This window comes from Prionailurus viverrinus, chromosome D4 (assembly GCF_022837055.1).
Source record: "Prionailurus viverrinus isolate Anna chromosome D4, UM_Priviv_1.0, whole genome shotgun sequence".
In the NCBI taxonomy this organism is placed as follows: Eukaryota; Metazoa; Chordata; class Mammalia; order Carnivora; family Felidae; genus Prionailurus; species Prionailurus viverrinus.
In genome coordinates, this window is record NC_062573.1 from 14,989,129 (window position 1) to 15,016,308 (window position 27,180).

The 27,180-nt window shown below is 37.4% G+C and overlaps 1 protein-coding gene and 1 pseudogene across 5 annotated transcripts in view; one reads left to right on the forward strand and one right to left on the reverse strand.

Annotated features, from left to right (window-relative positions):
• The window catches only part of KIAA1958 (KIAA1958 ortholog), a 162,214-nt gene that overhangs the window by 60,447 nt on the left and 74,587 nt on the right, over window positions 1-27,180 (reverse strand). The window lies entirely within an intron of this gene.
• LOC125150028 (40S ribosomal protein S6-like) lies at window positions 9,788-10,672 on the forward strand (annotated as a pseudogene).

Sequence of the window (27,180 nt, forward strand, 5' to 3'; positions counted from 1 at the left end):
CTAACACACGTAAAATTAATTAAAATGACCATACAGGGCACAGTGCGATTAGGCACTGTGTTTATGGCATGGCCTCCCGGCCCTATAGGAACTCAGAAACAAAAGAGAAGTCAAATAGAGCTTCAGATATGTTGTAGCTCTGTTCCATGGGGGAAAGGGTACCATTTGGTTAAGAAGAACAGGAGGGTAGAGCACTGCAGGAAGAAACTGCATATGCAAAGGGAATGATATGAGAGGGAGTCTGGCTTCTGATCATAAGGACAGTAAAACACTGATCCTGGTCTGAAGGTGGGAGAAGGGTTAGAGTGGGGAATATAAAGCTTAAACAGTGGGAGAGCCACATGAAGTGCTTTATATAGTAATTATAAATATATACACCAGGAGAGGAAACAATATGCTAAGTGCAAAGAACCTCCAAATGCCAAACATTTGAAGAAACTGCCTTTTAAAAATAAATCAACAACCCATTTCTCTACTTCTGACATTCTTTATTCCCCTTGTGCTCTTATTTTCTTCTGTACACCTGTCACCATCTGACATACCACATATTTACTTGATACCTTGCTTAGCATCTGTCTGTCTCCAGTGGGCTGTGAGCTCTGTAAGAGCTGGGACTTTGCTACTTTACTCACAGGATCTGGAAAAGCACTTGAGAAGTAGTAGCATTCAATAAACATTTTTTGACTGAACTAACACCAAAGCTAAAAGGAAAGTTACTGAGATAACAGTATGTGTAATTATACAATCTACTTTAGACGAACACTACTGACTGCATTTAAGAACAAAAGTCAATGGTATGAAATTAAATTTGGGGGCTCACAATCAGAATCTCATAGTCACCTTATCCTTCATTAAGCCTCTTCAGAGAGTCTGTTGTGGTCAAGGCAGGTGGTATGATCATCTGCAATAACTATACGAAATGGCTCATTACAAGGACACTGGAAGCTTTTCCCAGGGCTAGTCCCTTTGGATAAAAGGACCTATCACATAAGGAGGGACTGGCTGGCTCAGTCAGTAAAGCATCTCACTCTTGATCTCAGGGTCTCAGGGTCAAGCCCACTTTGGGCATAGAGCTCACTAAAAAACAAACAAACAAATAAGACCTATCACACAAATTGCTACAAGACAATATCTTTATATTACCATCAGGATAAGAAAAAAACCAATACTTTAACAGAAGTCCATATGAGAATTAACATGTCCATAAAATCAAGATAACTCCCTCCCCCTAGTCCTGACCCTCACTTTAAAAGAGATTATACTGACATGATGATGTTTGCTTTAGGTACTTACTTCTACATATGTATTCCTTTGAAAGAAATTAAATTTTCTTAGAATTCTTTCATATGCTCAAGGAAAATAATCTTGGTATTAAAATGTAAAAGTGCCCTAGTTGGTAATTAGGAAATAGGACAACTTTATTTGTCAAAGGGTTACAAAAATCATATTTGCCAACACTCATATTTCATTTTTGAAAACAGCAATAGCTCCTAACTCCTGTAATTTATTTTAAAAAAGAATACTGTGGGGTACCTGGATGGCTCAGTTGGTTAAACAGCCAACTTTGGCTCAGGTCATGATCTCATGGTTCGTGAGTTTGAGCCTCGCATTGGGCTCTGTGCTGACAGCTCAGAGCCTGGAGCCTACTTCGGATTCTTTGTCTCCCTCTCTCTCTGCCTTCCTCTGCTCATGCTCTCTGTCTCGCTCTCTCTCTCTCTCAAAATAAATAAACATTAAAAACATAAAAATAAAAAAAGGAATAGTGAGCTATATTTACTTTAAAAGTGGAAAAAAGGGGCACCTGGCTGGCTCAGCCAGTGGAACACATGACTCTTGATCTCAGGGTTGTGAGTTTGAGCCCCACACTGGTTGTAGAGATTACTTAAAAATAAAATCTTCAAAGAAAAAAAAAAAGGTGGAAAATAAATTGAGATAACCTAATAACTACCATAAAATGTATTAAAAGTTACTGTCTTCTTTCTCCTTTGATTTTTATGCTTTTTCCTAGAACCTTCAAACACAGGCTATTTTGTAGGATTGTTAACATCACTAGTTGAAGCCAGACTTGTATGTTATTATAGCTATCTGACCAACAAACTATTTTAAAGCTCAGTTAATCTTTTCCAATAGTGAGAGTAAAACACATCTCTTACATACATATTCAAAAGCTTGATAATTTAGAATAACAGTATGAGTCAGTTTGGTATGATTTTGATAGAATTTTTCACTGAAGCAGAAATCACTTAAACATTGGTCATCTGTTCATTTCTCTCAGTTGTACGTTATGTGACTCTAGAGCTTCTGGAAAATTTTCTCCTTAAAAAAATTTAGAAATAAAATACATTACAAAAATACCAGCACTTATTAAGCAAGTACAGGCAAAAAAAGAAAGAAAGAAGGGGGAAAAAAACCCACCTTTTTTTCATGCATATTCACTGTTGTCTCTCTCTTTACGAATTAAATCAGGCTAAGGAAATGTGTGCATTGGATGATGGAGTAAGATATTGTACACGTAAAGGAGACCAGGCACTGACCTTGCAAATCCTCCCAACAAGGAATTAAATGAATGGCTCATAGCAAAGCATAAGAGACTGTTAAAAACTGAGAACAAACTGAGGATTGATGGGGGGTGGGAGGGAGGAGAGGGTGGGTGATGGGTATTGAGGAGGGCACCTTTTGGGATGAGCACTGGGTGTTGTATGGAAACCAATTTGTCAATAAATTTCATAAAAAAAATAAATAAATGAATGGCTCATAGCATGCAGGAGTCTACATTTTTAACAAGTTCTCAGATGATTTAATATAGGTGTGGTCCAACAGGCCATGCTTTGAGAAACAGCGCCTCCTCTCCATCTTCCCCTAAAAGGCCTAGAATATCTTCCTTCAAGTGAACCTCAGCCTAAGCCTGGCTTCAATTGCAGCACTCGCCTCCCTGCTGGGACAGCAGATTTTCTGATCTGAAAATTTTTATTTCCCTGGCAAAACAGTGGCTTCTTAAATAAATAATAAATGCTTAAGTGATTTCTGCTTCTGTGAAAAATACTACCAAAAATCATTATAGATAACTAGTATTATTACTTGACAAAATAATGAAGGAGTTAAAGAATTATTTCCCTCTGAAATCCACTGGATTCAAACTTCGTCTTTTGTAACTTTTGTGAAATTATTAAATTCAACACTGTTTCCCTAATTGCCAAAAATAATGTTTCAAATCTAATCTTATTTGGTCCCTTTCAAGGCACTTGATATGGGCAGTGTAGCAACTCATTTATGGCTGCAGCACTGCCAGTAAGAATGGCTGGGTTTGAGTCCCAGCTCTACTGCTAACCAGCTACGTGAACTCGTGTTAGTAAGTCTTTTAACTTGAGTTTCAGTTTCGACAACTGTAAAATGGGTGTAATAACTGTACCTATCTCTTAAGGGTTGTATTAAAATTATTTGACTAAGAGAAAAACAAACCACTTAGCTCAGCATTGGGTACATAAATCATCTAGTTCAACTCTTTAAAAACATCACTGCTTAGAAATGTGTTCCACCCGGGCCTGGGTGGCTCAATTAGCTAAGCGTCCGACTTTGGCTCAGGTCATGATTTCATAGCTCTTGAGTTCAACCCCGCATTGGGCTCTGTGATGACAGCTCAGAACCTGGAGCCTGCTTCAGATTCTGTGTCTCCCTCTCTCTCTGCCCAGCCCTGCTTGCACTTTGTCTCTGTCTCTCAAAAATGAATAAACGTAACAAAAAAAAAAAAAAAGAAAGAAAAGAAAAGAAGAAGAAATGTATTCCAACCTAGTAAATCTTATTTCACTAGTTTCTCCTCTATTGATGCTTTAATTTGTAGCTAATATTTAATTCTCCCAAGTTATATCACCAGTGTTAGGCATTTGTGTATAAGTGAACATATTCTGTCACAGACATATGTAAGCAATCAGAATTAATATCTGTATCTAAAACAGCTCTTAGGACACCTTCCATTCCACATCACTTAGAATCCTGTGATGTGACAAGCTTCCTGTCTCACTGAAGAAGAGACATTCTGTGACTATGACTTCAGTACAGCACTAAACAAGGGTAAAACCATAGAATTCTCTAAAAATTCTGCTTCCTTGCATTAAGAAAATTAAGATTTCTCCTCAATTGCTCCTTCACCTCAAAAAGAGGTGTAGTATTGCAGGTGTGACCTAAGAAGTCTTAGGGTCAGCACTGCTAGCTAGGGACAGCTGTAGGCTAGCCACAATTGCTCAAAAGGGAGTTAATTCAAACAGGCTTCACATATAGAGGACAAGCAACATTCAGTGACAACTAAGACAACACAAAAAGAGAAAAAGGAGACCAGATGACACAAGTGAAAAAAAACTAGACGAAACTTTTCAAATCTCGAACTTAATTTCAAGTCACAGAAAAGAAATTAAGCATTTCAAAGGCAAAAAAAGAGTAAAACAAGAGAATAAATACTGTATTTATTCTATATTATATAATATAATTATTATATAATTTTATAATTATATATTATATAATTATAATATATTATATATATATATAATTTTATATATTTTATTTTATATTTTATTTTATATTTATATTTATATTTATATTTATATATTTTTTTTATATTAATATTATATATTATATATTATAATATTATTATAATATTATTATATATATTATATATATAATATATATATAATATATAATATATTATATATATTATATAATAATATTAATATTATTAATAATATTAATAATATATTATTAATTATAATATATTTTATATATATTATAATTATTATATATAATATATAAAATTAATTAATTAATTAATAATATTAATAATATTAATAATATATATAATATAATAATATTATATATATTATTTATATTTATATTTATATTTATATTTTATTTTATAATTTTATATATATTATATATATATATAATTTTATAATATAATATAAATATTATATAGTATTATATAATACTATATTAATCACAATAAGGACCCCTTTTGTCTTGGCCAAAATATATTCTTAAATCAACTGTAGAATGTGGCTGCATTTTCAGGCTTCGCAGCATGAAACCCACATGACTATAATTAACGTAATAAATCATGTTGTGGAATTTTCTACAGAATCTGACAGTACTCACTGATATATTGTTTATTAGAGACTGCAGAGATTTCTCCTCCACTTTTTTTTATTACACTGCCAGAGACACTGAATCAAGAGGACCTTCTGATGGGTCTGAAATACCTGCAGCTGGTGTAATACATAAAATATATAGTGAGCTGCTGCCTTCAGACTTTCATATACAAAACATCATATACAATTTCCCAAAAGAACCTTATTTTTGAGTTCTTACTTTCCTGGACTTAAGGCAGTTGTAGGAGAGACAGGGATTCATTACTGATGTGACATTTACATTTTCTAGTTTCTTTTTTTTTTTTTAATGTTTGTTTACTTTTGAGAGAAAGAGCAAGTGGGGGAGGGGTAGAGACGGAGACAGAGAATCCAAATCAGGCTCCACCCTGTCAGACTCCAGTGTGGGGCTTGAACCCACAAACTGTGAGATTATGACCTGAGCTGAAGTCGGAGCCCTAACCAACTGAGCCACCCTGGTGCCCCCCATTTTCTAGTTTCGATCATGAAGTCACAGCTTTACACATGTGGCTTTCCTTTTCAGGTTAGTCTGTGATGACTCCATTAGTACACAACACATAATACTGTTTAACAGGCATTATTTAATCAGCCCATGTATGTTCTTTCATGATTTTTAAGTAAAATTTTATTGGATATTAAATCATTTTCAAAAGTAAAAATTACTCCTTGCACAGTTCAGAAATTCAGCCATGACTGCATTTAACCTTGGTGAGTTCAAATATCCTTAAATATGCTTTGCTTAAATCCAGAAATATCGAAGTTTAAAAAACAGATGACTTAAAGAGTATTCACATGAGGAAAAGGTTATTTTATGTATATTTCCCCTAATAAAAATAATTTTATTAGTTTTATTATGAAAGTAGTACTTTAAAAAAATTTTTAATGTTTATTTTTGAGACAGAGAGAGAGAGAGACAGAATGCGAGCGGGGCGGGGGGGGGGGGGTGTGCAGAGAGAGAGGGAGACACAGAATCTGAAGCAGGCTCCAGGCTCTGAGCTGTCAGCACGGAGCCTGATACAAGGCTCGAACCCATGAACCATGAGATCATGACCTGAGCCGAAGCTGCATGCTTAACTGACTCAGCCACCCAGATGCCCCAGTAGTACATGTTTAATATAAATAAATGTATAGAGAAGACAGAAAAACTGCCCATAAATCCATCATCCAAAGGTGGCCACTGTATATATTTTGGTGTATATCCTTCTGACTTAAAATTTTAATTACAACTATTACTCTTCAATTACCAAGAGTTTAGTCCATTCCACTTTAACTATAGACTTCAGTGTCCTTTTGTGATGTATTTTTATTTTTCTCTGGAAATACTGCTGTGTCTTATGTTCAAGAGGGAAACTACTATTAATACAGTAATGCCTGGTTAAGTTACTACTTCTGACATATTCCCTTTGATCATTTGAAATTAGAGGTTTTAAGACTTGAAAAAGAATTTGATATTGGATTTATTACCCATTGATGATATACAAATTCCCTGTGTCTATTCTTGCCTCTATTCAAACTCCACATAGCAGCATGAGTTTTCCCAAAAGAAAGCGGAAAGTTACCTCTTTTTTCTTTCTAGAAATTTTAGTATTTGCATTATTTACTTTTTAACACTCAACAAAAAATACATTCAGCACCTCAACACGGTAGGCATTGTTTTAGGCATGTCTGTATATGTCTCCTCAACTGTTAAACTTTATTATCCCCTTCTTATGGAGACAATTAGACAATAAAAGCAGATGGGAGATTGGGACTAGAAAAGGAAGAGTAAAAGTAGAAGTTTTGGCAATGAAGTTTTTGGAGAAATAAAACTGAAGGAAAGTTGGTGTACATCCTAAAAGGACATCTAAGTGCTAAGAGGGAGGGCTGCTGAAACATGCAAGAGAAGCATCACCATGGCCAGTGACTCTGGTGGTTAACAGCGTGAACCAGACTACCTAGGTCAGAATCCCGGCTCTCCTAGCCTCTTACTGTGTGACCTCCAGCAAGTTCAACTTTTCTTGCCTTAGTTTCTTCATCTGTAAAATAGAGTTAATTATAGTCCTGACTTCACAGAGCTGTGAGAACAGAGTTACCACAAGCAATTAGTGAGATAATAAGCACCCTATAAGTATTGGCTATTTTTATTGCTATTCTGCATGTAGTAATCAAAGAGCTAACAACATATGACCCTGCCTATGAAGAAAAATAATCACCATTTGTTAATAGCTTATCAGTACCTCAGTCAGAAGTGAGTGTCTGAAAAGCACTTTTCATGAGTTTGTGAAAATTCTATGGCTTCAGTGACCCCAAAACAAACAAGCATGTTACATTAGGTAACATCAGATGAATTTAAGAAATGAAATACTATACACAATAGAAACAGTTATAAAAAATTATGATTGGAAACCAGGTCTTTCTTTACATTTACATTCAATTTACAGGACTGCATATCTTAATTAGTAAGGCTCAAAATGTGAAGGCATCTTTTACTGAAAATGAATAATAAAGTAAAAAACACAAAGATATTATTAACCAACTTGAAACAAAAGATGTATGGCACATAATGCATAGGAAAACAGGTAACACATAAAAATAGAAATGCAGAAAACCCTAATAAATTATCTTTTTTTTCTGAGTTAGTCTATTAATATTCATTAAATTCCACCCAAGAAGTAATAATTTAATGGATAGGAGAATGCTAATTTCTCTAATTGGGTCAGTGGGTAAAAACAAAACATAGTTTTGAAAACTTCATTATAAAATAAAAACTAAATTATTTTTTATACATGGATTAGCTTTCTATATTACCCATTTATAAGTATGGGCAAAACAAGCAAAGTTTTTTCTTACTGATGAGATAGCTGCTTTTCATTACACAGAATGATAATTTAGCAGCAGTTATGCAACAGTATAAAGGTATAAAACATTAGTGATCTGTAACATAAATCTTAACATACTCCAGAGACTAAAATATTATGTAAAATATAATTTCAGGCATTATTTTTAAGGAATATGTACCAAACACTAAAGTCAAATTCACAGCAACAGCACATTCTTGGATTATAAGGATTCTTTTTTTCTGCTAAATGAAGTTAACAGGTAGAAAATTAAGTAACACTGATTTTTTTTTTTTTTTAAGTTTCTAGGGGTGGGAGTGGTTTCAGTAAGATGTCTGAAGACATCCGTTACTCATATCACCCCTGTCAACAATAATTTGATATCCACTCAAGGACAAAAGTGGCTTTCTGGGAGTTTTGGAACTGGGTGGGAGATTGTGAAACCCTACCCTAACTGTTTTGAGAAGGCAAGCTCACACCCAGGTGGCTGACTCACCAATCATGGTCCAGACTTCAGATCCTTGAACAGCTCCATACCCCTGAGAACTATAGCCCCATGTGGCTTCAGTTCTGTCACCAGCACCATATGCCAAGGGACCCAGGAGTAGTCATGCCCACATGCACTGGGTAATAGGCATACAGACCTCGGTTCAGGATGTGGACCCTAAGTGGCCTATAAAGCATGTCCATTCTCTTCTTGGTTGTGGTCTGGAGCCCCTGGAGGTAAGCCCTCCAAATTCTTTCAGGCTGTAGATTCTGAAAGGGCCCTGTAACCAGGGCCATGCTGCTTCTAGCTGTAGCCTGAAAACGTCCTGCTGACACAGGGACCTGGCAGGAGACACTCCCATCTGTGTGGCCAGAAATTCCAAAAGGGTCCTATACTTGGAGTTTGCCAGCAGTCCTACAGGTCCAAGGACCTAGTACCTAGTAGGAGATACTAATGTTGGCAACCCTGAAGATCCTGAAAGGGCCCAGAAATATGGCTCTAACCCTGTCACAGCCACAGTCTGCCAGCGGTCCTGAGAGTCCAGGACCCCAGCAGGACATAATCCCATCTGCAAACCCAGAGATTCAGAAAGGGCCCAATACTCAGCTCCAGCTTCTCAGCCAGTCCATGACTAGTACCACTGGCCAAGGGAATCTGTGGGAAATACCCCTGTCAGCACCCGCACAGATCGTGAAAGGAACCTATAATCAGGTCTAGCTCCTTTAGCCACACAGGGAATGATGCAGCCTACCTAGGGACCTGGCAAGAGACACACCCATGTGTGCCTCCAGAGCCAGGTCTGCAGACCTCAATCTTGGCTGTGGAACCAGAAACAGTGCTGCCAATCAGTTACAGCCTTTTCTAGGCCATGGTCCAGGGCCAGTCCTACCAATCCAAGGACTCTTCCAGTGACCACTTAGGATCATTTTCAGGGGCCTGGTGGGAGCCACAACCGTCTGTACACCCAGTTAATAGCGTCACTGTCTGAAGACCTAACCATGGATCCTAAAATGGACCTTTGTCCCAGCACTACCCTACCAAGCAAGGTACTGGAGACAGTCCTGTCCACCCAGGGACCGGGTAAGATCCACACCCACCTGAGCCACTGGTAACAAGAATACCAACTGCAACCCAACTGTAACCCAGGAACAGCCTCCTAACTGTCCAGCCCAGCAGGACTGTGATTCCAGAGGTAATCCTATCAGCCCAGTGAACAGGAAAAGACCTTTACCTGCTAAAACCAGTCTGTAAAAACTGGAAGAGGTGTTACTTCAAATGTATAGACAACAATGCAAGGCTACAGGATCAGGAAGAACCAGGCAAACATGACAAATAAATTAATAAAGGAACCAAAGGAAACTAATCAAGCTCCCATAACTGATCTCAAAAAAAATGGAGATCTAGCTCTTTTTTGTGTGGTGCCTCGGAAGCAGTAGGCTGCTTCAGGATGAAGCTGAACACCTCTTGCCCAGCTACTGGCTGCCAGGAACTCACTGAAATGGACGATGAATGCAAACTTCATACCTTTTATGAGAAATATATGGCTACAGAAGTTGGCATTGATGCTCTGGGTGAGGAATGGAAGGGTTATGTGGTCCGAATCAGTGGTGGCAATGACAAACAAGGTTTCCCCATGAAGCAGTGTCCTGATCCATGGCCATGTCTGCCTGCTACTGAGTCAAGGGTATTCCTGCTACAGACCAAGGAGAACTGGAGGAAAAAAGTGTGAATCTGTTTGGGGTTACATTGTGGATGCCAATCTCAGTGTTCTCCACTTGATCACTGTAAAAAAGGGGGGAGAAGGATATTCCTGGACTCAGTGACACTACTGTGCCTCGTTACCTGGGGCCCAAAAGAGCTAGCAGAATCCACAAACTTTTCGATCTCTCTAAAGAAGATGATGTCCACTAGCATGTTGTGAGAAAGACCCTAAACAAAGAAGGTAAGAAACCTAGAATCAAAGCACCCAAGACTCAGTGTCTTGTTACTCCATGTGTCCTCCAACACAAAGGTCAGCATACTGCTTTGAAGAAACAGTGTACTAAGAAAAATAAGGAAGAGGCTTCAGAATATGTTAAACTTTTGGCCAAGAGATTGAAGGAGGCCAAAGAAAACACCAGGAACAGATTACCAAGAGACGGAGGGTGTCTTCTCCGAGAACTTCTACCTCTATGTCTGAGTCCAATCAAAAAGATTTTTCTAAGAGTAACAACTAAGATCAGACATAAAAACAAAAACAAAAACAAAAACATAAACGGAAATCTATAATCTGCAGGACAAAACATTCAAGATAATCATCTTAAAGAAACTCAACAAGGGGTGCCTGGGGGGCTCAGTCAATTAAGAATCCAACTTCAGCTCAGGTCACGATCTCACGGTCTGTGAGTTCGGGCTCACAGTGCTGACAGCTCAGAGCCTGGAGCCTGCTTAGGTTTCAGTGTCTCCCTCTCTCTCTGCTTCTCCCTCACTCATGCTCTGTCTCTCTCTCTCTCAAAAATAAACATTAAAAAATTTTTAAAAACAAAACTCAACAAAATGTAAGAGAACACAAACAACTAAACAAAACCGGGGAAACAAAGCATGAATAAAAGGAAAAGTTTAATAAAGAAACAGAAACCATGAAAAAGAACCAATCAGAAATCCAGGAGCTGAAGAATGCAATAACAAAAGTGAAAAGTTCAATACAGAGCATCCAACACACTTGATCATGCAAAAGAATCGTGACCTTGACAGATTATTTGATATTAGTCAATTAGAAGAATAAAAAGAAAACAATGAAAAAAAAAATCCTATGTGAATTATGGGATGCCATCAAGTGAATGAACATTTGCATTGTGGGAGTTCCAGAAGGAAGAGAGAGAGAACGGGGCAGAAAGCTTACTTAAAGAAATATTAGTTGATGGGGCAGTTGGGTGGCTCAGTCAGTTGAACATCTGACTTTGGCTCGGGTTATGATCTCACAGTCTATGGGTTTAAGACCCGTGTCGGGCTCTGTGCTGACAGTTCAGAGCCTGGAGCCTGCTTCAGATTTGGTGTCTCTCCTTCTCTCTGCTCCCCTCCCCCACCTCAAAAATAAGTAAACATTAAAAAAAAAGATATTTAAAGAAATATTAGTTGAAAATTTCCATCTTGGGAGCTATATGGTCATCCAGATACAGAAAGCTCAAAGGACTCTAAGTAAGATCAACCCAAAGACTATTCCAAGATCTATTATAATCAAAATGATAAAAGTCAAAGAATTTTTAAAGCAACGAGACAAACTATTTTTAATAGTTCCCAGGTGACCACACATGGAGTCATGAGGGCCTAGAACACACAAGGGCTGCATCCAAGGTGGAGGCCAATCACTCTGTTGAAACCCTCTGAGGCTCTAGGCTTAGGGACAACTGACAAGGGGATGTGACAGTGAGAAGTAGAGTTGAAAACTGGGCTCCCTAACCTCTCACTGCTCCACCCTTATCCTTTTCCAAAACAAAAACAAAACAAAACAAAACAAAACAAAACAAAACAAAACAAAACAAAACACAGACAAAACTTTGCTAAGGAAATTGAACCCAATCATGTGGGAAGGCATGGCCTGTAGCATGGGTGCTGGTGCCTGAGACTCATCTTTGGAGGCCTGCGGACCAAGCACCAGCTCTCTATCCACTCTCTATAACCGAGTCCTGCCAATCAATACATCTCACATACTTTTCACTCCGGAAAAGGCCCAAAGTAAGCAAATCTATTTACACAACCACAGAAGAAACCAACACCAGATTCCTGTCCTGTGTTCTTAAATGTGAACTATTTGACTAGGCATCAGAAGAAAACTGGCAGCAATAAAGAGAAGGATGGAAAAAAAAAAAAAAGAACAGAAATAATTTAAGGATAGAAAATAATTTTTTAAAAACTTTTAATCAAAATTCTGAGAGATTTGAGAGATTACTATAATTACAATCCCTGTGAAAGGAACAATTACTAAAGAAAAAATTTTTAAATTCTTACTAGAGGAAAGGAATTTGCAGCAATTTAAAAACTCAAAAGTTTACTTCCCACCTATCCATTCTTGGGAAATTATTTGATGGACTCTAGTAAAATGAGGGGAAAAAAGGGACACGTGAAAGCTAGGAAACAGAGGATGAAACCTAGAGAATCCTCAGGGTGGGAGGGTTATCTCAGGCTTGTTAAATCGGTTAGTCCAAACTGCAGCAGGAAGACGGAATGGAAAATGGAAATCTTGGGAGGACCATACAGATACGATAACAGCACACTGTTCTTCTGTCAAGAAATGATACCAAAACTTTTAGGAAAACACACAAACCCCCCAAAACTAGAATAATGTATTTCATTGATTGTAAGATGCACTTCTACATTTTAATATCTCTGAAATTTGTCTCACAATTCCTGGGAACTATAGTTTAATTCGTAGCATGCTTTTTCTTTCATTGTGGAATATAAAATAATGGTACATTTTTACAACCAATGACATTTCAGATGCAACAAATACAGTAATAATAATAATATGGGGACATACTTAAGTAAGCCCTTTTCATTGGTTAGGTCATTTATCCATACAAGAACCCTTAGGAACATCCTCTTTTCAGTGCCCCAGAGGTGGTGAAATTCATCAGGATGAAAAGAGATTCAAGTTTAGAACACTAATAACTATGAATAGTTTTTACACTGTCAAAATAACATAAATGGTACTATTAGTTTTTAATGTTGAAGAGTCAACTTAAGGATAAAGCAGGAAAAGACTCCGTCATGGCCACCAAAGACGATGAAAAAATATTGACAACTTTGTCAGATTAAGAAGATGGTTAGAAGGGAGATGAGAACAGTTGAAGGAAGGACAGAGACACTAGTATCTTCAGTCTTAGGTTGAGTAAGCCTATTTATTTCCTTTTTCATTATTTTTATTCTTCTATTGGGTATTTGCATATTTTAATTGCCTAAAAATAAAAGACTGAAAGGTTAATGGAAATGAGTTAAATTCTCATCATTTGTAATAAGGAGTCTGTAGAGATTTTCTCAAGCTGATAATCAAGAGACAGAAGTATAAACAATTTGTTTAGAATTTGGAAAGAACTGAAAATAGAATTGGCTCAAATGAAGTTTCTTGAAGAGTGGGATTTATGAGGTGATGAGCTTTGAGGTGAGAGACTGTTAATGTTAAACAATATTATTGGGGCGCCTGGGTGGCGCAGTCGGTTAAGCATCCGACTTCAACCAGGTCACGATCTCGCGGTCCGGGAGTTCGAGCCCCGCGTCAGGCTCTGGGCTGATGGCTCGGAGCCTGGAGCCTGTTTCCGATTCTGTGTCTCCCTCTCTCTCTGCCCCTCCCCCGTTCATGCTCTGTCTCTCTCTGCCCTAAAAATAAATAAACGTTGAAAAAAAAAATTAAAAAAAACAAAACAATATTATCTTACTGATTGCCACGTACATGTATTACCTTGATAAGAATGCAGAAAATTGAAAAAGGTAAGAAAATTGTTTTGCCTGAAAAAGCAATCCTGCAGCTATTAGGGCAGTACTGAAGATTCAGCTATGTGTATCATAAGTGAAGACAAATAAGCTAACTAAGGCATATCAATCATTAAATCAGATTTACTTGATGATAAATTTGATCACTCTTCTCAACTAAAATAAAGCTTAAAATCACCTTGTAGCCATGTAAGCATAATTTATTGCTTTTATTACATTATATATATATATGTACTTCTTGTGGTTCTAATACACTCTTGGGAACACAAGCCATCAGTTACATAAATGAGATCTAGACTGAAAGAGAAGTTATTGCTGGGCCTACGATGCAGGGGATCACCTGCACTCTGCCCATACCTGGTGAGACCCAAGATGGTCAGGCAGCAAAATCTGTAAGGAGAGATCGAAGGCTGCTGCTTCCCTGAGGAAAACAAATAAGGAAGATGTTTTAATCCCGGGACACTGAAGCAAAGACTTCAGTGTTCTGACACTGACCTCTCTGCTGAGAAGTCATACATTATTTCATCTCTTTAGACTACAAGGAATGGATACCAAGACTAGAAAAACAAGATCTATGCCTCTTTGATTCTGAACTTCCTAGCAGCCTTAGTCAAATCTAAATTCACTGAAAGGAAATTACATGCTGAGGTTTATAGTTATTTGCTAGTCTGCTGTATTTGGGTACATTTTGCATATTTGGAAGTCTCAGTTATATCTGGATGAACATTAAATAAATAATAGAGCTCTTATTTCATTGGTATAATAAAAAGTGCCTTTAGTTTAGAGAAATAAAAAGCCAATTGGGAAGATTTTCTTGTGAAATATTAAGACAAATGACATTTTAGAAGTATGTGTAAGCACTAGAGAAAAGCTGATAAAAGTATTTCTCAGAACATTATGCATTTGCACAATAGAAAGCAATTAGGTTGATTTTTTATTTTGCCTTTTGGAAAACTAGTAAATAATTATACTTTTAATTCTTAAAGATAGGTCACTAGTTGATTGCAAAAATAAGCAATATTACAATTTTAATATAACTAGGCTCATGTTATGTTTAGCTAAGTATAAAGTATTTCAAATAAGTGATGTGGAGTGGGTTGTCTGTAGCCTCTGCACTTTTAATTTCCAGCTAAAACTCACCTTTCACTTACTATAGTGGCTTAATTGTTCATTTAACCACATATCATCCTAGAAACAGCCTTCAAAAATGTATTATCTAAAGGCAACTGATTTAATCTTACAAAGTCATTTAAACGTGAATAGCATCTTGGTTCAGAAAATATTTTCAACTTTTTTCTCTTAATTGAGGATGTTTTGAGAGGGCAAGTATATGTCTCTCTCCCATTAGACTGTAGGCAGTATGACAAAGGGAACCGTGTTTTTGTCCTGAATGTTGGTGTACTAGTGGTACTCAAATTGAACTTGGCAATTTGTAGCCTTCCAATGGATATTTGTCAAATGAATGAATGAAATGAATGTCACAGCATGCTTCAGAACTCCAAACACTGTTTTACCCTACTCTCAGAGAATTATGCCTTCACTATAGATATTTGGGTTCTGAAAACCTTTTGGTGTTACCCAAAATAGTGCTGTGCCTTCAGGGAGAGAATATGAGGGTAGCAACAGAGATCTCAAGAGGCCAAATACTCAGAGTAATCAAGGTCTGTACTTTTTAACTCCTGAAGCACCAACCTCTGTCTCTCTCCTCCTCTCCAATGTCTGTATTGTTGTCTCATGAGCACTTTACTGCCATCTCCCATTGGAATCACCGTAACACCCTATAAAACAGCTCTTGTGTCCCAGTCTCTACTTTCCCACTGCTATCAGTATGATCTTCTAAGACAATGAATTATGCCCCTCTGCTCTGCATGTAGGACATTCGTGACATCACAGGTACAGCCCTTCATGGGAGGCTCCAACCTCCAGCAGCAACTCTCCTGACCCCTTGGAAATTACTTCTCAGCCACACTCAAATCCATGCTTCCCTATGGATTAATCTGCAAAATGTTTATGCCCGAATGTCTGCTCATTTGTTCTGTTTACCTGAAATACTCTTTCCTGTGTACCGTAAGGCTGAGTAAACTGCTCCTCATGTGTGTTCCACTACATTTCATATACCTCTTTCTATACACTTGGAATTGAAGTTGTTGCTTTACTGGCCACCTTCTCTAAACAATGCTATTGTGGGGCTTGGGAATCTGACATTCATCTTTGTATTTTCATCACTTCTGTCATATAGTTGATCTTAAAAAAATGTTTGATAAATTCAAGTGCAAGTGACTTGGCCAGATGCTTAGCAGAAAAAGAGACTAAAACACATGTCTCCTGTCTCCCTGAATCCTTCTATTTAAACCCTGGGTCCTTTCAGAAATGATTCTCAGAGAAAATAAATCATATCTTTAAGATGTACTCTGGCAGTCTAAACTTTGGGTAAGTGATAGGCATGACCTGAAAATGAAAAAAGGAGAAGAAGGAGCGTTTGGAGGTTTAGGCTATACCTATACCAAGACAAGCAGAGGTAGGTACATAGCAGTGACTCAATGTTAACTTAGAAGTTAACAAGCACGAGACCAAGTTTCTCCCACCGTAACTAAGCAAATCACCTAGTTTCTTTGTGGCTCATTTCTCATCAGTAAAATAATGGAAACAACCTCTTTCTTCATGGAACTCAGGCAGTATTATTTTGGAAATAAAAGTGCTAATAGATAATAGAGAACATTTGGGGGTATTTTTTGGTTGTTTTTTACATATTATAGCAGAGGAAGTTAAAAAAATTCCCCATGACAGCGTCCCATTATAAGCATAGGAGGGAAGCCACAGTGTTGAAATTTGTAAGAATAATCCCCAAATTCTTTGTCTATAAACAAGTACACCAGAAGATAATGTTAAGTAAAATTTGCTTTCTTACACACACAAAAAAACCCTTCTATATTCAGTAATAACAATGTCGTAATGCCCTCATCTCATAAATATTCCACAATTTTACTTATTTTCATAATCTATATTTATTTAAAAAATGTTTTTAATATGAAATTTATTGTCAAGTTGGTTTCCATACAACACCCAGTGCTCATCCCAACAGGTGCCCTCCTCAATACCCATCACCCACCCTCCCCTCCCTCCCACCCCCCCATCAACCCTCAGTTTATTCTCAGTTTTTAAGAGTCTCTTATGGTTTGCCTCCCTCCATCTCTAACTTTTTTCTTCTTCCCCTCCCCCATGGGTTTCTGTTAAGTTTCTCAGGATCCACATAGGAGTGAAAACATATGGTATCCGTCTTTCTCTGTATTAAAAAGTAATCATGTTTGGGGCACCTGGGTGGCTCAGCTGGTTTAGTGGCCAACTTCAGCTCAGGTCGTGATCTTGTGGTTCAAGCCCCGCATCAGACTCTGTGCTGACAGCTCAGAGCCTGGAGCCTGCTTTGCTGCCCCTCCCCGACTGATGCTCTGTCTCTCTCAAAAATAAACATTAAAAAAATAATAATAATAAAAATAAAAATAAACCAACAAAAAGTAATCCTGTTTTAGAGGCGCCTGTTGGCTCAACTGGTTAAGTGTCCAACTCTTGATTTTGACTCAGGTCATGATCTCTTAGTTCAGGAGATGGAGCTCCATGTTGGGCTCCGCGCTAATGGCGTGGAGCCTGCTTGGGATTCTCTCTCTCCCTCACTTTCTGTCCCTTCCCTAAAAATAAATAAACTTTTTTTTTTTAAAAAGTAACCATGTTTTAAAAAAAGTAACCACGTTTGAAATATACAGAAAAGTATACAGAATAATGCTAAAGTATGCTGACCTTGAATCAGAGGGCTTTGTATGGATTAATGTAATCCTTGTATCAACCCTATAGAATAAATACGTTATTTTCTTCATTTTACAGATGAAAAAATGAAACCACAGAGAAGTTAACTAACTTGCCAAACTCACCCAGAAAAGGAGTGGCAGAGCTGGAATATGAATCCAGGCAGTTGTGTGTCTGGATATCCATAATTAAGCACTGCACTTGTGTTGCCTCTTATGTAACACAATTCATGTTCCTGTCATTCAGATTTAATACATGTTATTATTTTGTCATATTTTTTACATGTTTTTAAAAGAAAATGTTACAGATATAGTTCATTTCCCATCCCCCTTCCTCCTCAAAGGCAACCATTATCATTTGTGGTATCTCCTTTCATGTTTCATAATTAACTGTATGTGAGGGGCTGTGCATAAGAACAATATATTTTGGTATTTGGGTTTTTTAAAAAAGGTATGGTACTCTATTATTCTGCAACTGTATCTTCAAGATTTATCTACATTAGTAAATTTAGATCTGACTGATGCACATATTCCATTGAAAAATATAATTTAGGGGCACCTGGGTGGCTCATCGGTTGAGCATCCAACTTCGGCTGGGGTCATTGTCTCACAGCTCATGAGTTTGAGCCCCTCATTGGGCTCTGTGCTGACAGCTCGGAACCTGCAGCCTGCTTCAGATTCTGTGCCTCCCTCTCTCTCTGTCCCAACCCACTCGCATTCTGTGTCTCTCTCAAAAATAAATAATAGTCAAAAAAAAATTAAAAATTATATATACAATTTCTCTCTTGATAGACACTGACATTGTCATTTTTTTTAACTTGTTATCACAAAGTTGCAATGTACACTCCTGTACATCCATCCTTCCCTCTTTCTCTTTGTCTCTCTATCTATGGATATTTCTCTAGGGCAAATACCTAGATATTGAATTCCTAGGTTGGATGCTCTGCATATCTTTAATTTTATTAAATATTACAAACTGTTCTCCAAAATGGTTGTACTAATTTATATTCCCACAACCATGTTCCCATTTTTCCATACTTTCAACAACACTTCGGATAGTTAATAATTTTTGCCTTTCTGTACCTCGTTGTTGTCTTGTGTCCCTTTGATTACCAGTGAGGTTGAGCATTTTTCATGTTTACTAACTAAATGGGTTTCCTCTTATTAGAAGTGCTTCTTCAGTTCCTTTTTTCATTTCCCTACTGGATTATTTGACCTTTTTCCTACTGATTTGTGGCAGTTCTTTATATATATTATCTGTATGAATATTTTTGGTTATGCACATTAAACTCATCTCACAGATGGTTGCTTATCTTTTAACTTTGTTTATGATATCCCTTGTGTCAGCTAAGACTTTTACTTTAAGACTTTTACCTTAAGGCTGTTAGCATTTCCAATCTTTTCCTTTATGGTTTGTGTCTTTTTTGTGCCATGTTTTAAAAATTCTTCCTAACATCAAGGCTATTTTGCAGGATTTCCTTTAGATAGTTTTAAGTTTATAATTCCACATTTAGATCTTTAAATGAAATTTATTTTCATGTCTGATGTAAGGTGAGGACCCAATTTTATTTTGTTCCACATACGTGACCAAATGTCCAATACTATTCACTGACTGGTCCACCCTTTTCCCACTAATCTGAGATGCCATCTCTTTTACATACAGTTCCTATTTATGTGTAGGTGGGTTTCTAGGCTCTCTATCCTGTTCTGCTCTACTTGTCTATCTTTATGTCAGATCATTCCATTTTAATTATTATAGCTTTATAATAAGATGTATGTAAGTTTGTTTTTTTTTTTAATTTTTTTTTTCCCAACGTTTATTTATTTTTGGGACAGAGAGAGACAGAGCATGAACGGGGGAGGGGCAGAGAGAGAGGCAGACACAGAATCGGAAACAGGCTCCAGGCTCCGAGCCATCAGCCCAGAGCCTGACGCGGGGCTCGAACTCACGGACCGCGAGATCGTGACCTGGCTGAAGTCGGACACTCAACCGACTGCGCCACCCAGGCGCCCCAAGATGTATGTAAGTTTTATACTGTAAGTTATAATGAGTTTTCTGCCTTAGTAAAACTGTCTTTGTAAAAACCTAAATACTTTGAAAAGAGATGAAAATACTGTCATTTTTTTTAACAGAATGATCCCCACAACACCTCCCCTATTGCCAGTGTAGAAAATAAAACTAGAAATTACTAATTTAAAACCAAGTCTTTTCTTTTTTCAAAGAACTACACTGCAGGAAGGAAGGAGGGGAGTGCTTACCAGCCAGGAGCTAAAGACCACCAACCCCAGATCCTTAAAACTCATTATTATAAGCTTTCTGCTATGCGTGATAAAACCTAAGACAACCCCCACCACTCCACTCTGAGAACTGCCCTTTCATCATTTGGGGAGGAAGGGCTTTCCAACACCTAGGTAGAGGAGAAGTGATCCTATGACACTCAAGTAGGAAAATCAAGAGCTGGTGATCTTCAAATGGAGAAACAATCAGACTGTGATACTCAGGAGAGGGGTGGAAGGTGGCATCTAACAGGCTAAGGGAAGGGCGGCTGATGGTACAGATCTGAAAAGGTTCACAGTATTCAGTAACACATTAGAGGCCTATAATTTCATCAATGTTTTGACTTGCCCTCTCTTCCTGTGGACATGCAATCCACTGTCCAATTAGGTGAAGAGAGGAATGAAACAAGGCTCTTGCTTCTTAGATGATGTTGCTAGCATCAAGCAGTGAGCCCCAGAAACTCCTGTACCCAGGTACGTAATTTTTCCCTAAGTTATATACTTGAGGTCAAGAAATTACTAATATAATGACCACACTCATGCTACTTGCGAGGCACTAGGACTGGAGAGAAGGGTACTGTGTGGAGAACACAATAAATTAGATACGTATCTAGTTCATTAACTTTCTTCTCAAAGACCTAATGAAATAAAGCTTACTCCTCTTCACCAGATCTTACAAAACTTTTGACATTACCACTACTATCAATGGCAACTCAAGGGCAAAATTATACAAGGAGAGAAAGAAATGGAAGAAGGAATAAATGAAATATATGAGGCAATTAAAAAAAAGTCAATGTCCAGATTTTCTTAATCCTCCTTATTTGGGCTACCTCCAGGTGATTTTGCTATTCAATCCCTTTGTCAGAGGTACCAACTTAAGAAATAAAATAGATCATTTCAGAAAATAGTATCATGTGAATTAGTGTGGAAAAAGGTACACCTAAGAAAAAACTAATAACTCAAAATTAACTTTCAACCAATATTTAACATAATGGTAAGAAGTTCCAACTGGGATTTCTCTCATTTCCCAGAACTGCCCTTTAAATAAAGTCCGTAGCTGAAAGCAAAAGTACTAAGTACCTCCTTCCCCCATTCTAGGTTCAGGGAATATGTTAACCTGTGCTTCCAACCACTTCCCAACAAGGGACACATTCCAGCAAAAACTCCCACTGGAAGGAAGGGAAGATTTAGTGTGAGGAGAAGCTATCTCTACCCTCACCATCCTATTGATTGTTTGTACAATTTGTACAGCAAGATATCATATGATACAGGCCATCCTGGTATCAGTGGTTACTTACCAAAGGGATGTCATTAATTTTAGCTGAAAATACAAACCTAGTGACAAAAAGAAAATTATTTTATTTTTCATGCAACATTTCCTAGGTTTAGAGGTTATATGCCTCCAGATTCTTTGTTTAGAACAATGAAAGCCCAATCTAGTGAGGTTCGGCATAAAAGAATTTAATAAGGGCCACAGGGTTTCCTAGAATACCAGTAAATCAGGTTTGCAGGAATCCACAAAAAACTCTCTGACCCAACACAGATTTGCTCTGGTAGATGTCATGAAGCCACCAAACTCCAACAACGGGCCTCTAAGGCTGAAACCACTGCAGGGATGCTGCTTCTGCTACCTCTAGAAATGGCAAGATTTGCATTTGCAAAATAGATTCTTCTAGGTACTTTTTTTTTTCAATATATGAAGTTTATTGTCAAACTGGTTTCCATACAACACCCAGTGCTCATCCCAAAAGGTGTCCTCCTCAATACCCCTCACCTACCCTCCCCTCCCTCCCACCCCCCATCAACCCTCAGTTCTCAGTTTTTAAGAGTCTCTTATGCTTTGGGTCTCTCCCACTCTAACCTCTTTTTTTTTTTTTCCTTCCCCTCCCCCATGGGTTTCTGTTAAGTTTCTCAGGATCCACCTAAGAGTGAAAACATATGGTATCTGTCTAGGTACTTCTAATTGGAGTCTGGTGTCAGTGCATTTGACTGACAAAGCCTAAGGTCACAAGACTGTGCCCTCATTGAAATACAAACTTGGAACCAAGTTTTTGGCCTCTCCAATGGGGAAATGCAGGTGCACAGAGGGAATTCTCTCACACAGCAAGAGTGTTCAGTTACTGGGTGGCTGGATGGAATAACAATGTGCCCCATAATATGGGCCCTGCATTCCCTGTATCACTGCTTCTTTTTTTTTCAACGTTTATTTATTTTTGGGACAGAGAGAGACAGAGCATGAACGGGGGAGGGGCAGAGAGAGAGGGAGACACAGAATTGGAAACAGGCTCCAGGCTCTGAGCCATCAGCCCAGAGCCTGACGCAGGGCTCGAACTCACGGACCGTGAGATCGTGACTTGGCTGAAGTCGGACGCTTAACCGACTGCGCCACCCAGGCGCCCCTGCTTCTTAAGCTTCAATGTGCATACAGGTTATGTGGAGATCTTATTAAAATGCAAATTTTGATTCTTTAGGTCTGGGGTAGGACCATAGATTCTGCACTTCTTCTAAGCTTCCAGCTGATGCTGGTAATACTGGTCCATGGAACATTTTTTAGAAGATGAATGGATGTAATTGCATAACATCGGAATCTACCTCATTACTTAAAGAGTATTGAGCACAGCCTAATAATGGCAACAATGGTGATGATAATGAAATAAAAATATTAGTAATGGTAGAAACTTATTTGCTGAGTGTTTATTATATGTCAGGTATTCTCTTTAACCTATATTTTTGCATTTGGTCCTCAAACAATCCGATAAGACAGGCACTATTATTACTTTACAAATGAGAAAACAGTCTCAGGAAAATGAAATGACAGCTAATTTCACAAGGCCAGCAGGAGGTAGGGGTGAGAATCGAGCTAGGCATGTCTGATTCCAAACTCTGAATGGCCAGGCTCTACTATCTCAATGCCCAGCACTGCCTGACTTATCAATCCTCAGATAAGCACCCTGTGATAAGGAGGGAAATGATGGCATAAAACTGAGCCTGAATTTTTACTCTCCCTCCCTTATCTTTCAGAATTTATGTCTCAGGTTTTCCTGCAGGAAGGCACAGAAAAGGGTGTGGCTAAGAAAACATATTTAGTCTTGTCCTATCTTGCAAGAAGAGGCATATATTTCTTGTGGAATAAGAAAATATATATAATATCATGGATATGTATGTATACATATGCATATACAGACACACACAAGCATACATATTCATATATGTTTCTACCCCTTATGTTAGAACACTGTTCTAGTATATCCTGTCCTTGAATGACATATATAAACATCTCCTCCTATCTGACCACATTAAAAAAGACTTAAGTGCTCAAGGGCACCTGGGTGGCTCAGTCAGTTAAGCATCCTACTTTGGCTCAGGTCACAATCTTGCAGTTTGTGAGAGTTCAAGCCCCACATCGGGCTCCGTGCTGACAGCTCAGCTCTCTCTCAAAAATAAACATTAAAAAAAAATAAATAAACAAACAAAAAACTTTAAGTGCTCAAAACAAAAACAAAAATACACACAAATAGTAGTAAGTACCTACTTACTTACCTACTGGTTTGCTGCCCCTTTCAAGATTAGTACCTAGAATGAATGTCCTTGGAAGAATACCCCCATCCAACCTCTACACCTAGCTATGTGGTTTGTGTAGAACTGGCCTCAATACCATTTCCTGTTGGGGGCGTGATGCTCCAAAGACTGATTCAGGGGTTAAGGGGAATGCTGTGACAAAGGCACAGTCTACTGCAAGACAACAATCTTAGCAGCACTTGGCAATCACCTTAGGGACAATGCAGGAATCAAATATCTACAGATAGAGCTAATACCAAGGAAGCTAAGGGTGAGAAATAGCAAGAAAGAAACTAGACATCATTTGACCATTGCATAAAAGCTTGTTTCAAGATATGTCCTTGGACTATAAAGCAATTTATTCTCTTTTAACTTATTTTAACTCAGGTTTTTTGTTTTTGACAAGAAAAATCACTGTTTATGCATGTAAACACAGACCAAATAACTAGAATATATGACTTAATCATTTTAAAAGCTTATTAAACTTGGGGCACTAGGTGGCTCACTCAGTTAAGCGTTGGACTCTTGGTTTTGGCTCAGGTCATGATCCCAGGGTCATGGGATCAGGGCCCGAGCTGGGTTCCACGCTGAGCGTGGAGTCTGCTTGGGGTTCTCTTTCTCCCTCTGTCCCTCTCCCCCACTCATGATCTCTCTCCCCACCCAAAAAAAAAAAAATCTAAGAAACAAAAAACTTACTAAATTCTATTAAATACTTTAAATTATGCTATTCTATTCTATTCAATACTTTAAATTATACTCTTCTTTTTCTATGAATGCATTTTGTTTTGTATAAGATATAATCAAATAGTGGAGAACCTAGCTAGTTCAGTTGGTGGAGTGAGTGACTACTGATCTCAGGGTTTTAAGTCCAAGCCCTGTGTTGGGTGCAGAGATTACTTAAAAAAAAAAAAAAATCTTAAAAAAAAAAATACTCAAATAATAAAAAATTAGAAGAAAAAGAGATCAACAACAGAATTGAAAATCTACAAACAGACCCAATTATAAACAAAAATGTGATATATAAACAGGAATTATTTAATGAATGATGCTGAAACATCTAACTGCAAAAATAATGAAGTGAGGTTCCAATCCAAAATATATTCTAACTGCAGAGTTAAAGGTAAAAAAAACAAAGGAGACAGGATGGGGTTGCGGGGGACCAGAAAAGAACCAGAGTAAAATACAGGTAGTTATCTGACTCAAGGGAGGGAAAGGACATCCTTAGCAAAATAACCAAAGGCAGAAAAGATGATAGCTAAATAAAGGCTAAAAAGATTAACCTTCATAAAAATTAAGAAAACCCATCTTAAAAAATGCCATCAACAAACTTACTTTAATTATACCAAAATTACTTTAACAGTAAAGACAGAAATGTATTTCCAATGTACAAAATAGACTATGAGAGAGGTGCCTAGGTGACTCAGTCAGTTAAGCCTCCAACTCTTAGTTCTGGCTCAGGTCACGATCTCGCAGTTCGTGAGTTCAAGCCCCGCATCAGGCTCTATGCTAATAGTGTGGAGCCTGCTTGGGATTCTCTTTCTCTTTCTCTTTCTCTGCGCCCACCCCCCACTTGTGTGCTCTCTCTCAAAATAAATAAATAAAAAACTTAAAAAAAAATAGACTGAGTTAATATTTCCGATATATATATAGAACATACGATTTATTAGAAGAAACTAAAGATGTGTATTTTCTTTCTTTTAATGTTTATTTCTTTATTTTTGAGAGAAGGAGTGAGCAGGGGAGGAGCAGAGAGGCAGAGAGAGAGAGAGAGACAGAGACAGAGACAGAGACAGAGACAGAGAGAGGGACAGAGAGAGGGACAGAGAATCCCAAGCAGGCTCCAAACTGTCAGCACAGAGCCCAACGCAGGGCCCAAACTCAGGAAATGTGATATCATGACCTGAGCTGAAATCAAGAGCCAGAAGCCTAACCAACTGAGCCACCATGTGCTCCAAGATGTGTATTTTCAAGAGAAAAACACACATATATTATAAATCCGATAAGAAAAAGTTGATTGCTTGCTACTATAAAACTTCTGGGGGAAAAGCTGATTAATAAAAGGGGTCCTTGTACAAAATCATAAAGTAAGTCGTGTGTATGTGTGTGTATTTGAGAAATATGCACATAAAAACCCAACTCACAATGCAATAGAGATTTAAATTTATAACAAATGCCCCAAATTTACATTTAAAAACCTCAAAATGTAATGGAATCTAAGCCACTGGGAGATAGTTAATAATTCTTTTAATAATATATGTCCTCTCTCCTCATTACTGTTTGCTAAGATTTGGGTTGAACAGTATAACAGGGTTGGTATGAAAATAATTTTATCCATACCTTGATTAACATTTTATCACTTTGGTTGTTTAATTTTGAACATAAATAAGGATGACTTTACACTAGGAGAATACAATTTAAATAGCATCAGTAAAACTAAGTAAAATGAGACAATTTCTCTTTGTTTTTGGTTGACTCAATAGTCATTTGTCAGATTATTTTAAAAATATTATTCAAAGATATGCAGTATTTCTACAATGATCTGATAAGAACTCCAGCTTATACAACATCTGTTTTCTTAAGAAGAGTACCTGATTTTGCTTACAGCAAGTTCTTTTCAAAAGCTTTCTTCTTTGCTTAGTCCCAAGTACACTTTATATATTAACTGAGTAAGGTCCATCTGTACATAATCATTCGCATACATTTGGATGTGCTGAATTCTAAATTTAAAAAAAATCTATGTTTAGAATAAAGACTACCCACTGCAATAAATATGCAAAACAAGTAAATAAAAGCGTTAGAGCACAGAGCCTAATTGGGCTCTATAGAACAATGGTAAATTTAAGTCTACGGAACGTTCAAAAATGTCAATCAGATTATTTGTTCCATGATGTTTCCAGTACAAATAGTGTTTCTTTAGCTAATGATATCTTAGCAATATAATATCCTTCCAAAGAACAACGGATCAAAAAAACATCAAAATGATTCCTTAGGAAATTCCCATTACCAGTTCTTTATACTGTTTTTCTTAAAGGTTCAATTCCAAGCCAAACCAATTCTCCTTGCTAGAGTAAAGCTAAATCACAGTTTACAATTGTATTCATTATGTGCTGTACTTGGCCATACCTGCTTTTATAGCTATTATAAAAAAATACAATTTCATTAAGAAAAGAAAAAAGCCTAAGAGAATGTAATCTATATAAAAATAAATAGATTAAAATATTTTTTTCAAATAGGCTGAATTTCTTTTCAAAAACAATTATATAATAAGATATTCATATTTTATTTAGTAAAGAGCCTTGATGTTTCATTCCTTATCCACTAGGCAGATACAAGAAAATCTGGGGTAAGTTAGTGGAGGGGACAATACAATTACTAAGCTGTGGTACATTAGAGGAAGGATGCTGGGTAAGTTCATGGAAGGATATGTAATACAACAGTCTTACTAAGCTGTTTTGGTATACTGGACCACCGTGCAAAATACATTTCTGAATTCTACCCTCAAATATAAATTAAGTGGGAATGCAGAAAACTCTGTCAGGCCAAGTCTCCTAATTTATATTTAAAAAGGGGGGGAGGGGACACAAATAAACTAGATACAACTATTTATTTAAGTGAAAAAGTACTAC